The sequence below is a fragment of the Lethenteron reissneri genome, chromosome 10 (genome assembly GCF_015708825.2).
Source record: "Lethenteron reissneri isolate LAM-NWPU_2019-01 chromosome 10, ASM1570882v1, whole genome shotgun sequence".
In the NCBI taxonomy this organism is placed as follows: domain Eukaryota; kingdom Metazoa; phylum Chordata; class Hyperoartia; order Petromyzontiformes; family Petromyzontidae; genus Lethenteron; species Lethenteron reissneri.
Genome location: NC_083788.1, coordinates 14,603,512 through 14,618,113, shown reverse-complemented (window position 1 = coordinate 14,618,113; position 14,602 = coordinate 14,603,512). Strand labels below are relative to the sequence as shown.

Here is a 14,602-nt window from a genome sequence, read left to right as displayed (position 1 = left end):
GGGGTGAGGGATGGGGTTGGGGTGAGGGATGGAGTTGGGGTGAGGGTTGGGGTTGAGGATACAGTTTTGTGCACACATTGGTCACCGCTATCGCGTGAAGGTCATGAGTTGGGGTCCGGAAATCAGCGGGGGCCAGGGGTCAGGTCGCCCCTTCAGGGACCCCTCCCTGTGTGTGGAGGAGCCCCACTCCCACGCCCCGCAAACCCCCCGCGCTGCCTTCCACGCAGGCGAGGCAGCGAGTCCCGTGCACGGTCCAACCGCATTTGTCTCCCCCAAGTGCCGATCTTGACCACGCAACATCAAGCCCTCGTTTTTGGCTCAGCCGACTTAAGAGTAGGCCAAGCGTTGTAGATTCCGGTGACTGCGGTGTAAATGAGAGGATACGAGTCTGGTGGGAGGAGGCCCCGTAATGAGTGTCGTGAATGAGGATCGATGTGCGGCCCCAGCCCCCCATCTCTCCCCGTCCTGTGCCCCCCCAACCTTCCCCGCGTCTTGGCGTGCAAAGCCCGAGACCGGCTCCATAAACAAACAACAGCGCGACGCGTAAACACAGCGCGGGCTGATCCCCCCCTCTTCCCTGATCCCTCCTCCACCTCCTTCCTCACCTCCTCCTCCTCCCCGCGCAACGGAGCCCGCGTCACTGACCATACTGGGGCACTCCCAGCAGGGAGCCCCATCCCCTTACCACGGCGACTGTCCCGACAACTCCACCACTTCCACACCACACACACACACCCTCAGCACTCCACACACACACACACACCCTCACCACACACACACACACCCACCCTCACCACTCCACACACACTCAACACACACACCCTCAGCACTCCACACACCACACACACACACACACACCCTCAGCACTCCACACACACACACCACATACACACACACCCACCCTCACCACTCCACACACACTCCACACACACTCTCACCACTCCACACACACCACACACCCTCACCACTCCACACACACCACACACACACCCTCACCACTCCACACACACACACCCTCAGCAACACACACACCCTCAGCACTCCACACACCACACACACACACACACCCTCAGCACTCCACACACACACACCACATACACACACACCCACCCTCACCACTCCACACACACTCCACACACACTCTCAGCACTCCACACACACCACACACCCTCACCACTCCACACACACCACACACACCCTCACCACTCCACACACACACACCCTCACCACTCCACACACACACACACACCCTCAGAACTCCACACACACACACACCACACACACACACCCTCACCACTCCACACACACTCCACACACACACCCTCACCACTCCACACACACCACTCCACACACACACACCCTCACCACTCCACACACACACACCACACACACACCCTCACCACTCCACACACACCACTCCACACACACACACACCCTCACCACTCCACACACACACACCACACACACACCCTCACCACTCCACACACACCACTCCACACACACACACCACACACACCCACCCTCACCACTCCACACACACTCCACACACACCCTCACCACTCCACACATACCACACACACACACCCTCACCACTCCACACACACACACACACCCCTCACCACTCCACACACACCACTCCACACACACACACACCCTCACCACTCCACACACACACCCTCACCACTCCACACACACACACACCCTCACCACTCCACACACACACACCACACACACACACCCTCACCACTCCACACACACCACACACACACACACCCTCACCACTCCACACACACCCTCACCACTCCACACACACACACCCTCACCACTCCACACACACCACACACACACACACCCTCACCACTCCACACACACCCTCACCACTCCACACACACCACACACACACACACCCTCACCACTCCACACACACCCTCACCACTCCACACACACCCTCACCACTCCACACACACACCACTCCACACACACCACACACACACCCTCACCACTCCACACACACCACACACACACCCTCACCACTCCACACACACCACACACACACCCTCACCACTCCACACACACACCCTCGCCACTCCACACAGACACACCCTCACCACTCCACACCACACACACCCTCACCAAACACACACACCCTCACCAAACACACACACCCTCACCACACCACACACACCCTCACCACACCACACACACCCTCGCCACTCCACACACACCCTCACCACACACCCCTCACCACTCCACACACACTCCTCACAAACGAAACCGACACTCCTCACAACGGCTCAAATCCCTGCACTGCGGGCAGTGAGTGTCTGTGTGGGAGGGTGTGTGAGTGCACCTAGCCTGGCACAAACGTCGTGGTAACATCACTGCCCACCCTGTCCTCCACCCTTACCCGCAGCCCCACCTACCCCTAACGGGGGCTCCATCGAGAGCCGGGCTGTCTCAGTAAGGGTAAGGGGGTGGTGCTATGGGGGGGGGGGGGGAGTTGTTTTTGTTTTATGTTCTCTGCATGAGATCTCTCTCTCGCTCTCTCCCTCCTCGGTTTGTCGCGACGCCAGCAGCCCAGGGAGAGGGGAGGGGGCGAGGCAGCCGCCTTCAACTTCACGATCCCCCCCAGCGATCCACCACATTCTAATCCCATCACTGTGCACTCCGCCATCAAGCCCGCTCCACAGTTCCATTACTGAACACGGCTACCATCAGTGGCACCGATCCTGGGCGCCACCCTCCCTCAGCAGCCCGCACGAAGCAACGTGGTGAAGTATGAAGTATGGTCAAACAAGCGGCATGACTTGACACGGCAAAGGGAGGGATTCATCCAGCACTGATTAGCAAAGGGCTGTAACTCTTCGCCCTCCGGAATATTTACATGCGGTCCACGGCTCTCCTGTGACCCCCCCCCCCCCCCCCCATCTGCCTGCACCGCCCGGCCCACACCCCGACTCGGAGCCTCTCCCCAAATTCATGAAGGTTCGACTCCCGGCGCGGTCCAACGGCGTATCGCAGGAACCCTCCTGCATGAGACTCCTGGGGACTCAGTGAGGCGTTCCTCCGAGGGGAATAATTGGCGCCCTTTGCAATTGGCAGATGAGAGGCGAGAACGCCGCGCGTTAAAGAGGAGACCCTCCAGGGCAAACGCGACAAGCCGGCACTCTGGGGGGAGGAGGTGGTGAGGTGAGCCTCTGGCTGGGGTACTACAGGCGCCAGCCAGCACGCGGCAAACGGAGACACCGCCAGCGCCGGGCCACGTCCCCCTCCCCCCCACGAAAGTTTCTCTTCGCCAATTTCGTCACAAAAGTGCACAGAGACATGGGCGAGACCTGGGGGAGACCTGAGGGAGACATGGGAGAGACCTGGGCGAGACCTGGGGGAGACCTGGGAGAGACCTGGGGGAGACCTGAGGGAGACCTGAGGGAGACCTGGGAGAGACCTGGGCGAGACCTGGGGGAGACCTGGGGGAGACCTGAGGGAGACCTGAGCGAGACCTGAGGGAGACCTGAGGGAGACATGGGAGAGACCTGGGGGAGACCTGGGAGAGACCTGGGGGAGACCTGAGGGAGACCTGAGGGAGACCTGGGGGAGACCTGGGAGAGACCTGGGGGAGACCTGGGGGAGACCTGGGGCAGAGGCGTCGCGTTGGCGAGCCTCCTGCAGCGAGCGCTTTCGAGCGGCGGTTCAAACCTCGCTGGAATCCTCCGAACACCGCCAACCGTCATTAGTAATACATCTTTAAGCATGGCAACATCTTTAAGCATGACAACATCTTTAAATGGTAGCTTTTGCAAAGAGATCCGCGACACCTCTTCCCACGGCCCTGCGGGGAGGGGGGGGGCTCTAACAGGTTGGAGCAACTTGTTTGAGGCACTCAGACACACACAGACACACAGACACACACAGACACACACAGACAGACACCCACACAAATACACACACACAAATACACACACAGACACACACACAGATACACAGACACACACACAGACAGACACACACACAGACAAGACAGACACACACACAAACACACAGACACACAGACAGACACACAGACAGACAGACACACACACACAAACAGACATACACACAGACACACAGACAAGACACACACACAGACACACAGACAGACACACAGACAAGACACACAGACAAGACAAATACACAGATACACACAGACACACACAGACAAGACACACACACAGACACACAGACAAGACAGATACACACACAGACAAGACAGACACACAGACACACACACAGACACGACAGATACACACACAGACAAGACACACACAAACACACAGACAAGACACACAGATACACAGACACACAGATACACACACAGACAAGACACACACACAAACACACAGACATACAGACAAGACACACACACAGACACACAGATACACAGACAAGACAGATACACACACAGACAAGACACACACACAGACAAGACACACACACAAACACACAGACACACAAACAAGACACACACACAGACACACGGATACACAGACAAGACCGATACACACACAGACACACACACACACAGACAGACACAGACAAGACAGACACACAGATACACAGACAAGACAGATACACACACAGACAAGACAGACACACAAACACACAGACACACAGACAAGACACACACACACAGACACACAGATACACAGACAAGACAGACACACACACAGACACAGACACAGACAAGACACACACACAAACACACATACAGACACACACACACACAGACACACACACACAAACAGACACACACACAGACACACAGACAAGACACACACACACAGACACAGACAAGACACACACACAAACACACAGACACACAGACAAGACAGACACACACACAGACACACACACACAGACAAGACACACACAAACACACAGACAAGACACACACACAGACACACAGATACACACACACACAGACAAGACAGATACACAAACACACAGACACACAGACAAGACACACACAGACACACAGATACACAGACAAGACAGATACACACACAGACAAGACACACACACACACAGACACACAGACAAGACACACACACAGACACACAGATACACAGACAAGACACACACACACAGACAAGACACACACACAAACACACAGATACACAGACAAGACACACACACAGACACAGATACACAGACAAGACAGATACACACACAGACACACACACACAGACACAGACAAGACACACACACAAACACACAGACAAGACACACACACACAGACACAGACAAGACACACACACAAACACACAGACACACAGACAAGACAGACACACACAGACACACACAGACACACACAGACACACAGACACACACACACAGACACACACACAGACACACAGACAAGACACACACACAGACAAGACAGACACACACACAGACACACACACACAGACACACAGACAAGACACACACACAGACAAGACAGATGGACACACACCGGTTGCTACGCTGAACGTGGCCTGTAACCCAGCACTGAGGACAGCGAGGGTTGGTGGGTCATACACAAATTAGTTAAATTCCGGATAGTGACAGTACAGTAAGCAGTTTAATTAACATCTATTATTTCATCTGTACGGGGATTGAGTGTTACCCCCTCGCACACGCGGAGTTTCTCCGGCTGCTCCAGTTTCCTCCCACGCGTATAAACGCCCGTTCGTGGAGTGGACCAAACATCCAAACTTAGGAACACGGAGCTTGGACAATTTTTGGCGCTGTTTCTTCCATACAAAAACTGTGCACATTACAAATCCTACAGCGTTTTAAGGAGCAACTTCATGAATGACGCGATATACCAAATTATATATCAACATTATGTTAAACTGGCGGACACACGGGCGGACACGCCAGAATTGTAACACAGTATATTCCGGACACGGCAATAATAAAGTAGCCACCTTGAAAATCTGAGTATGGGGTAACGTGGGCCCTGTGACACTATTTCAAGAGCAAGTCATTATGTGCCGGGTCCCAAGCCACATTCCACATTTGCGAAAGCAGTAGCAGCAGATAAACTAGCCTGGCCAACTACGGGCAGAGGGGTCTCCTCTCCTCCGTGCCGGCGCAGCAGCTCAGAAGAGCTCACCTGGTGGCACACAGGAATCGGGGACGATTGGAGGCACCTGACCACACACGCGCCACGTGCGCGCTCCGCAAGCCACACTCGCTCACCACGCTCACCACGCTCACCATGCTCACCACGCTCACCATGCTCACCACGCTCACCACGCTCACCACGCACTCGCAATGCGTACCACTCAATCGCTACACCACCCCTCGTGTGCAGTTACAACCTCCACATGGACTCTCTTGACAGCGCAGCACTTGCCACCAACAACCTGTGTATAGGCTACACCAGGGATGTTCATCTTGCGCGAGCCTGTGTACGCAACACGCACAGTCGTAACAGAACTGAGAGACTCAACAACCTCGTCACAACCACCCAATTCGTCACTCATCACAAACACCTCATCATTCATCACCCATCACAACAACAACAACCACCATTCGCCACTAAGTGGCGGTGACGTCACCACGACGCTTGTGCCAGGCCATGTGCACCTTGAGGCCACGTGAAGTGTCGTGGACAGCACTCTGACACACCCCACTATACACGGCTCTACACCCATAGACGTCCTCAGACAAAACTCACCAATACACACATCCCACTCACTCCACAAGACACCTATAGTCTTAACAACCTGTTGGGGCCTCTGACTCCACACACACACACCCTGTCACTCACACACACATTCACTCTCTTACCCCACACCCCACTCACCCATACAACCTTTCACCACCATCACACACCCTCCCAGCTCCACACCCCACTCACCCATACACCCTTTCACCACCATCACACAACCACCACACCCTTGGCACACCACGTCCGTCCCCTTGCCAGAAACACCTCCCCACAGGGAGGGGGTTCTGGTGCAGGGTGGGGGTGCGACTCGATCTGCCCCCCCACTGTCCTCCCACCACGCGCCCGCTCCCCGCTCTGCCCTGCCCTATCCTGCCGGTGTTCATGTCACATGGGCATTCACATGGGCATTCACATACGCACAAACGATTACAACAGCCGCTATCCGCCACTAAATGCTGGGGATGTCAGCACAGTGCTTGTGCAAGGCTACGTGCAGAATGGAAGGCTGGCTGCTGGCAAGTCACCTGACATACCCAGGTCCTATGGGTTAATTTACTGGGATGAATGGCAGATGTACCACCTGTGGTCCCCAATGTGCCACCTTCCTGCATTTTAGTCACCGAGTGCTCCGCTCGTTGTTGTGAGCGTCGCGGATCTCCCCTCCATTGCTGCTGGAGGACGACTGCCTCCAACTGCCCTGTAGCAACGTCCTTCACGAACCTCCTCCACGGAGGCCAATCTTGACACCGCTGGTACCGGTCATCGACAAGTCAGTCCACTTAGCTCCGAATCCAAATCCTACCACATCACATCAGCCGTGTTACCCCGTGCCACTTACACACTCGCACGCTCACTGATCGGCCCATCTCCTCTCGAGCTCACGCCGCGCCTCTTTAGCCCCATCAGAAGCTGCTTGGGCACGCGGCGGCTGAGCATGCCCGGTCAGCTCGCCGTCTGTGCCAGTGTCTGTGCGAGTCGATGAAGAGCCGATGAAGAGTCAACAAGCATCTTTTCGTTGACTCGAACAGACACGCAAAGTCTCTCGCACACACACACGTAGACACACACGCGCACACACTAACTCACTCGCACTGGCAGGAGGGGGAGCGGCAGTTTCCTGTCACTGCCTCGGGTTGGGACTCGAGTCCCTGCGCCAGGGACTAGGGGAGGGGGCGGGGAGGGGCCCCCAGCCCACCAACCTCCCACGTGGAACATCCACAACACAACCACAACACGACCGTAATGTAGATTGAACACAGACACCACACACACCATCACCCAAACCATCACCCACACCACACACCATCGCCCAGTCCATCACCCACACCACACACCATCACCCATACCACACACCATCACCACACACCATCACCCACACCACACACCATCACCACACACCACACACCATCACCCACACCACACACCATCACCAACACCACACACCATCATCACCCACACCACACACCATCATCACACACCACACACCATCACCACACACCACACACCATCACCCACACCACACACCATCACCAACACCACACACCATCATCACCCACACCACACACCACCATCACCCACACCACGCACCATCACCACACACCATCACCCACACCACATCGCTAGAGGAGGAGACGGAGTACTTATTCACTAATAAAGCCATCGCTCACGAGGGGGCGCACGTTCCCACACGCGCACGCGGCTCGCAAGGCAGTCAGCCTTGTACAGTATTGGCAATGATCAAAGCTGAAAATTTGCCGAGTTTAAACATGCACAACCCACAATGCGCCTTCGTTAGTTACCGGGCTGAGACCATGAACTCTCTACACTTGAGAACCCGGTTCAATTGCTGTGGTTGGGCGGCTGACACCTGGGTTCGAACCCAGGTCTCGGTTGTTCCGGCTCAACGGTGTGAGCCCGAGTTCTCGGTGGTGAACATCCCAGTCACGTAGCTGAAAGAGATGTTCATTCGCCAGTCGCATTGACAGTTTCACGGCAGCATGAGCTGCCACGGAACGAATTAACTTCCATTGAAACCCTGGCAGCGAGAAGTGCAGCACCTTGTGTTAAAACACGGGCTCTGGTAGAGTGGCCACTCAGTTCCCTTAAATCGCCTATTGCACGCACAAGGCCCTCTCAGAGCCATGCCCTCGAGGTCATCACAGGACTCACCGATGGACACGGCCGCTTCACCTCGCTCCTGCAGGAACACAGAGCACGGTCAGCCTCGATCCTGCCGGTGAACATCAGCGAACTTTAACATCCACAGCAATTAGCCCCCATTACATCCCCCACTCACTGACCCCCCCCACGACTTTCACTGCCCCCCACTTCCCTCACTGCCCCCCACTACTTTCACTGCCCCCCACTACTCTCACTGCCCCCCACTACTCACACTGCCTCCCACTTCCCTCACTGCCCCCCACTATTATTACTGCCCCCACTACCCTCACTGCCCCCCACTACTCACAGCAGTCGCTGAGTTTCCTGGGTCGCGGTTGGATTCCGCGAGCAGGAAGCGCTCTCTGCGTTGCGCGAGCCCGGCCGCAGCCGTTTAAGTGCAAGTCGTGGCGGGGGGGGGCACTCGTCAGCCCTCGGGCTGCGACCCCCCCCACCCGCCTCTACAATGCCCCCCACCCCGTCCTTGCCCCCCACCCCGTCCTTGCCCCCCACCCCCGCCTACCTGGACTGCTGCTGCTGCGGCCGGTTAATGGGGAGTGCCCGCCAGAGGGCGGGGCTAATTTAGGGGAGGAGAGAGTTGGGTGTGAGGGGCGTGGCTACGCTGTGAGGGGGCGGGGCTATGCGGTGAGGGGCGTGGCTACGCGGTGAAGGGGCGGGGCTACGCGGTGAGGGGCGTGGCTACGCGGTGAGGGGCGGGGCTACGCGGTGAGGGGGCGGGGCTACACGGTGAGGGGGCGGGGCTACGCGGTGAGTACAGGTGAGTACAGGTGGTGCAGGTGAGTACAGGTGAGTACAGGTGGTGCAGGTGAGTACAGGTGAGTACAGGTGAGTACAGGTGGTGCAGGTGAGTACAGGTGAGTACAGGTGGGTACAGGTGAGTACAGGTGAGTACAGGTGGGTACAGGTGGTACAGGTGAGTACAGGTGGTACAGGTGAGTACAGGTGAGTACAGGTGGGTACAGGTGGTACAGGTGAGTACAGGTGGTACAGGTGAGTACAGGTGAGTACAGGTGGTGCAGGTGAGTACAGGTGAGTACAGGTGGTGCAGGTGAGTACAGGTGAGTACAGGTGGGTACAGGTGAGTACAGGTGAGTACAGGTGGGTACAGGTGGTACAGGTGAGTACAGGTGGTACAGGTGAGTACAGGTGGGTACAGGTGGTACAGGTGAGTACAGGTGGGTACAGGTGGTACAGGTGAGTACAGGTGAGTACAGGTGGTACAGGTGAGTACAGGTGGTACAGGTGAGTACAGGTGGGTACAGGTGGTACAGGTGAGTACAGGTGGTACAGGTGAGTACAGGTGGTACAGGTGAGTACAGGTCAGGTGCAGGGTGCACGCTTCAGACGACCCGGGCGCTGCCTTGTTCACTCGCGCGGCATTTGCGACTCGTGGATAAACGGTTCATGCGCCAGTGTAAGACTGTTATTCAAATGTAATTGCAATCAAGGCCCCATGGCGTATACGGCGGTGGAGTTAAACAATGCAATCTCTCTCTACGATTCACTCAATTGCACTCGCTATTTGGTGATGCTGCTGCGGCGTTGGCAGTGGTGTCCACACAACGGCACATTCTGCAATCAGAATGTGCCCTTCTATGTTTGTGCTATAAAAGATGACCATTTCCCGAAACGTTTACGATTATGTAGTTTGTTGAGGCCATGGTGTTGTCAAGTTGTGTCGCTGTTCTCTGCGTCTGGCATCCAGCGCAATGCGATATTCAGTCACTCGGCTCACTATGGACTGCGAAGGAGGGCCATTGCCCGAAACGTCGCGTATTATATAGTTTTCCTTTTAGGGCCACGGTGTTTTTGAAGGATGTATTGAGTTGTTATGTTCGGGGGCTGGGAGGGAGAAGGGGTGGGGGCGGTGGGGGAGGGGGTCACCCGCTCCCCCTGAGCGGGTGACCCCCGCCCCTTGGAGCGCGCTTGTGGAACGCGGGCGGCAGCTGCTGCTGCTGCTGCTGATGATGCTGCTGATGATGATGGTGCTGATGATGATTTGGCTCGAGTTTAAACACGAAGGTGAATGTGGAAACAACTGCCATGGGTTCCAAGTGCGGGTGCAGGGGAGGATGAGACGCGGGGTAATGACAGCAAGGAGCGGGGGGGGGGGGCGTGGAGGGGAGGGGTCGCCTCCCAGAGACAGCGGCTTTGAAGTCACCGCCTCTCCTCGCCGTCATCACCTCGCCGCCATCACCTCATCCAGCGCTATTATCTCCCCTTACTATCGTCACTTCGCATACTCACCACCATCACCTCCTCATCACCACCAACTCTCTTCACCACCATCACTTCCCCTCCTCACCACCGTCACCTTCCCACGTTAACATCACCTCCAGCACCTCCTACAAATGCATCATCTGTTTCTCCTGCCATCCCCAATTACCTCTCTCACCCCACATCAAACCATTCATCAACCTGCCCCCCCCTCCACCATGCCCCCCCCCCCCCCCGCTGTGTGTCTCGGCGTGCCGCTGTAATTGGCTCCCCCCGGGTCGCCCTCGAGTAATCTCTTCCAGGTACTGCCCCCGCGTCACGTGGCGTCTCCCCCTAATTAACGGGGCCCTGCGCTAATTGCGCGAGGGTTCATGCTCTCCCTCGCACAGGCACGGGGCCCCCGGGGCAAGGAGAGTGCTCGGGCCCCAGAGCGCGGGTTACCCGTCTCCGATCGCCTCCCCCCACCACCACCACCGCTCTTGCTGCGTGGGAGCAACTGCAAAATGAAACATCGCAGGACGGGCCAGACCCCGAATCACGGAGACACGCGGCGAGGCACCGGGGACACACTGAGACACGCAGGGGTGAGACACTGAGACACGCAGGGGTGAGACACTGAGACACTCAGGGGTGAGACACTGAGACACGCAGGGGTGAGACACTGAGACACGCAGGGGTGAGACACCGGGGAGACACGAGGACGCATGCCCGCGCCACGTTGTTCTTTGTAGATAGCATCGGCTGCACGATTCTTCCAAACCTCTTGAGGTTGTTAAGTCAGCGCTTATTTATAGAGGTATAAAACATTTGACAACTTTATTTCTGATGGGTTTTGCGGAGTCGCCGCACGAGTTGGCGAGCTCGCTATACTATTCGGTTTGCGCGGTCACAACGGATTCATTCTGAAGTCCACAGCCCAACACGGCCCAAGTCCACAACGTGCGGTGATCGTGAAAACAGCCGTCAACCCCCACGCCACCAAGGAGTCTCCTATCCGGAACGGCTGAGAGCTTCAAGTCGACCGGGGGCAGTGGCAGTACGCACGCCGTGACCCAGACCGGCGCTTTGGGGCGAGCGTTGGTGGATCACGCACAGATGTGTGTTGCCACCCAAACCCGCTCGGCTGCGAGGTGGCCAGGAGATGGCAATGGCAGGACAGCAAATGGGTTCGTCAATCGTCTGTGTTGAGCTTTGGGCGCAGTCCAATCCCGTGAGCGGTGGGTGGAGGATCTTTTTTTTGTTAATTTGGAACGAAGACAAATGCTTCTTTCAAAAGGAATTGGCCAAACATCCCGAGAGAGTCCTAAAGTTCTGGTTTTATCGGTTAAATTAAAGGACATGATTGTTTATGCTGTAATAATTGAGGAAGATGACGCATAAATACTGCACATCCGACTTATCACCCATGACCAAATCACCAGGGAACGCTCCCGATCTCGTCAGATGTCGAAAGCTAAGCGGAGTTGAGCCTGGATGGTGCTTGGATGGGCGACGACCGTGCACAACAAGTTGTTGTAGGTGACGGGCAACGTTGTGAGCAGCAGAGGGCAGTTTTGCAAACAACCATTGTGGTACGGTACTGCCCGCCAATGCACCCACTGCCGCGCCTCGCCAACTCGCAGCAACCAGCGCGAAGTACGGCAAAGTAGCTCCCACGCCCAGCACGGCGTGGGGAGGGCAAGGGGAGGGCAAGGGGAGGGCCTCAGCCAGCAGTGGACTGACACCAGGAGCTGTGCAAGGGGGGTTGCTTACAGCCATCGCGGTGGTGATAAGGTGATGTCGCACCGGGCATGTTGCGGCTGATTCATTATAATGCGGGTGGTCTTAACAACGGTGGTTCAAGTTCAAGTTCATTTATTAGGTATAGCCCTGTGAGCCATTCAGCTCTTGAATCGGGTGCAACCGCAACAAACAAAAAACAAAAACATGAACAAAAACATCTTAAAGTGAATGTGACTAAGTGCAAACTTAGTCACATATGGCGACAGTGATGTTCGATTATGAGGATGTTGTTGATTGGTGACGGTGATTATGCTTGCTGCTGCTGCTGACTGATGTCTAATGACACGGTGATGGAGGATGTTGAACAATGATGTTCAATGTGGAAGGACGATCATGATATTTACTAACGATGCTGATGTATCATGTCAATAATGTTTGCGGTGCTGGATGGCGATGACCTTGCGGTGGCGCTGTAACACAATGAAATTGTACTCCCGACCAAATCACCCATCACAGATTTGCCCCCCCCCCCCATATATGGAATTAAATTGGGCGTGGCATTAGCCGATGGGGGTGTCTTTGCACATAAAAGGTTTTATTTTGGTGTTTCTACCGTGCTGCTTCTACCACTGCCGGGCGACTCAAATACAGCAAGTTGGCACAGTAGGGGTCACAGCTGATGGTGCATCTACCGGTCATCTCAGTCAACCCATGGCACCTACTGGGTCTGTCCCGTGACCTGCACCTAGCCTGGCACAGTCGGAGTCACAGCTGGTGGTGCATCTACCGGTCATCTCAGTCAACCCATGGCACCTGCTGGGTCTGTCCCGTGACCTCCTGCACCTAGCCTGGCACAGTAGGGGTCACAGCTGGTGGTGCATCTACCGGTCATCTCAGCCAACCCATGGCACCTGCTGGGTCTGTCTCATGACATGCACGTAGCCTGGCACAATAGGGGTCACAGCTGATGGTGCATCTACCGGTCATCTCAGTCAACCCATGGCACCTGCTGGGTCTGTCCCGAGACCTCCTGCACCTAGCCTGGCACAGTAGGGGGCACCGCTGGTGGTGCATCTACCAGTCATCTCAGTCAACCCATGGCACCTGCTGGGTCTGTCCGTGACCTCCTGCACCTAGCCTGGCACAGTAGGGGGCACCGCTGGTGGTGCATCTACCAGTCATCTCAGTCAACCCATGGCACCTGCTGGGTCTGTCCGTGACCTGGCCTGGCACAGGCGCCGTGGTGACATCACCGTCGCTTCGTGGCGAATGGCGGGGATTGGTGTTGGTGGTCTTGTGGATCGTGAATCGCGGTTCTTGTATCAATTCTGCCCAGTCCATCCGGCACCCAGCTCTAAGTCAATCTGGTAGCGATCTTGAAAATTGACTACTTATTATTATTAAATTATATTACACGGTTGACATATACATAACGGCATTGATGTCCGATTTGTACGTAACTTTTTATATTAGTTTATTCATATAGTCGATCAAAGTGTTGTGTTAAGTTGATGTTGACAAATGTCATTCTTTAATGCTTAGCAATCTATGCTATGCCAATGTCCGATTTTATAATATCCGCGATTCAGTGTATAATATTCCGACTTCATCTTAGAACTGACTCTGTGAGTGTCCGATCTCGTATTAAACTTCACAAAGTGAGTGCAAACAAGACCATTACATTCTGACGTCCGACTTCATGTTAAACTTGATTCTGAGTGTCAGATTTTGTGTTAAACTTTATTCAGTGAATACATACAAAACCATGACATTCCTATGTCCTACATG

At 55.5% G+C, this 14,602-nt stretch overlaps 1 protein-coding gene across 1 annotated transcript in view; it reads right to left on the bottom strand.

The window, feature by feature from the left end:
* The window catches only part of LOC133341002 (myocardin-related transcription factor A-like), a 40,878-nt gene extending 31,467 nt beyond the window's left edge, over window positions 1–9,411 (bottom strand). The window contains exons 1-2 of the mRNA XM_061549585.1: window positions 9,378–9,411; window positions 8,867–8,894 (exon numbers count right to left, since the gene is read on the bottom strand). The gene's annotated coding sequence lies outside the window, so the exon portion shown is untranslated. The remainder of the gene's footprint in view (window positions 1–8,866; window positions 8,895–9,377) is intronic.
* Window positions 9,412–14,602: the final 5,191 nt, after the last annotated feature.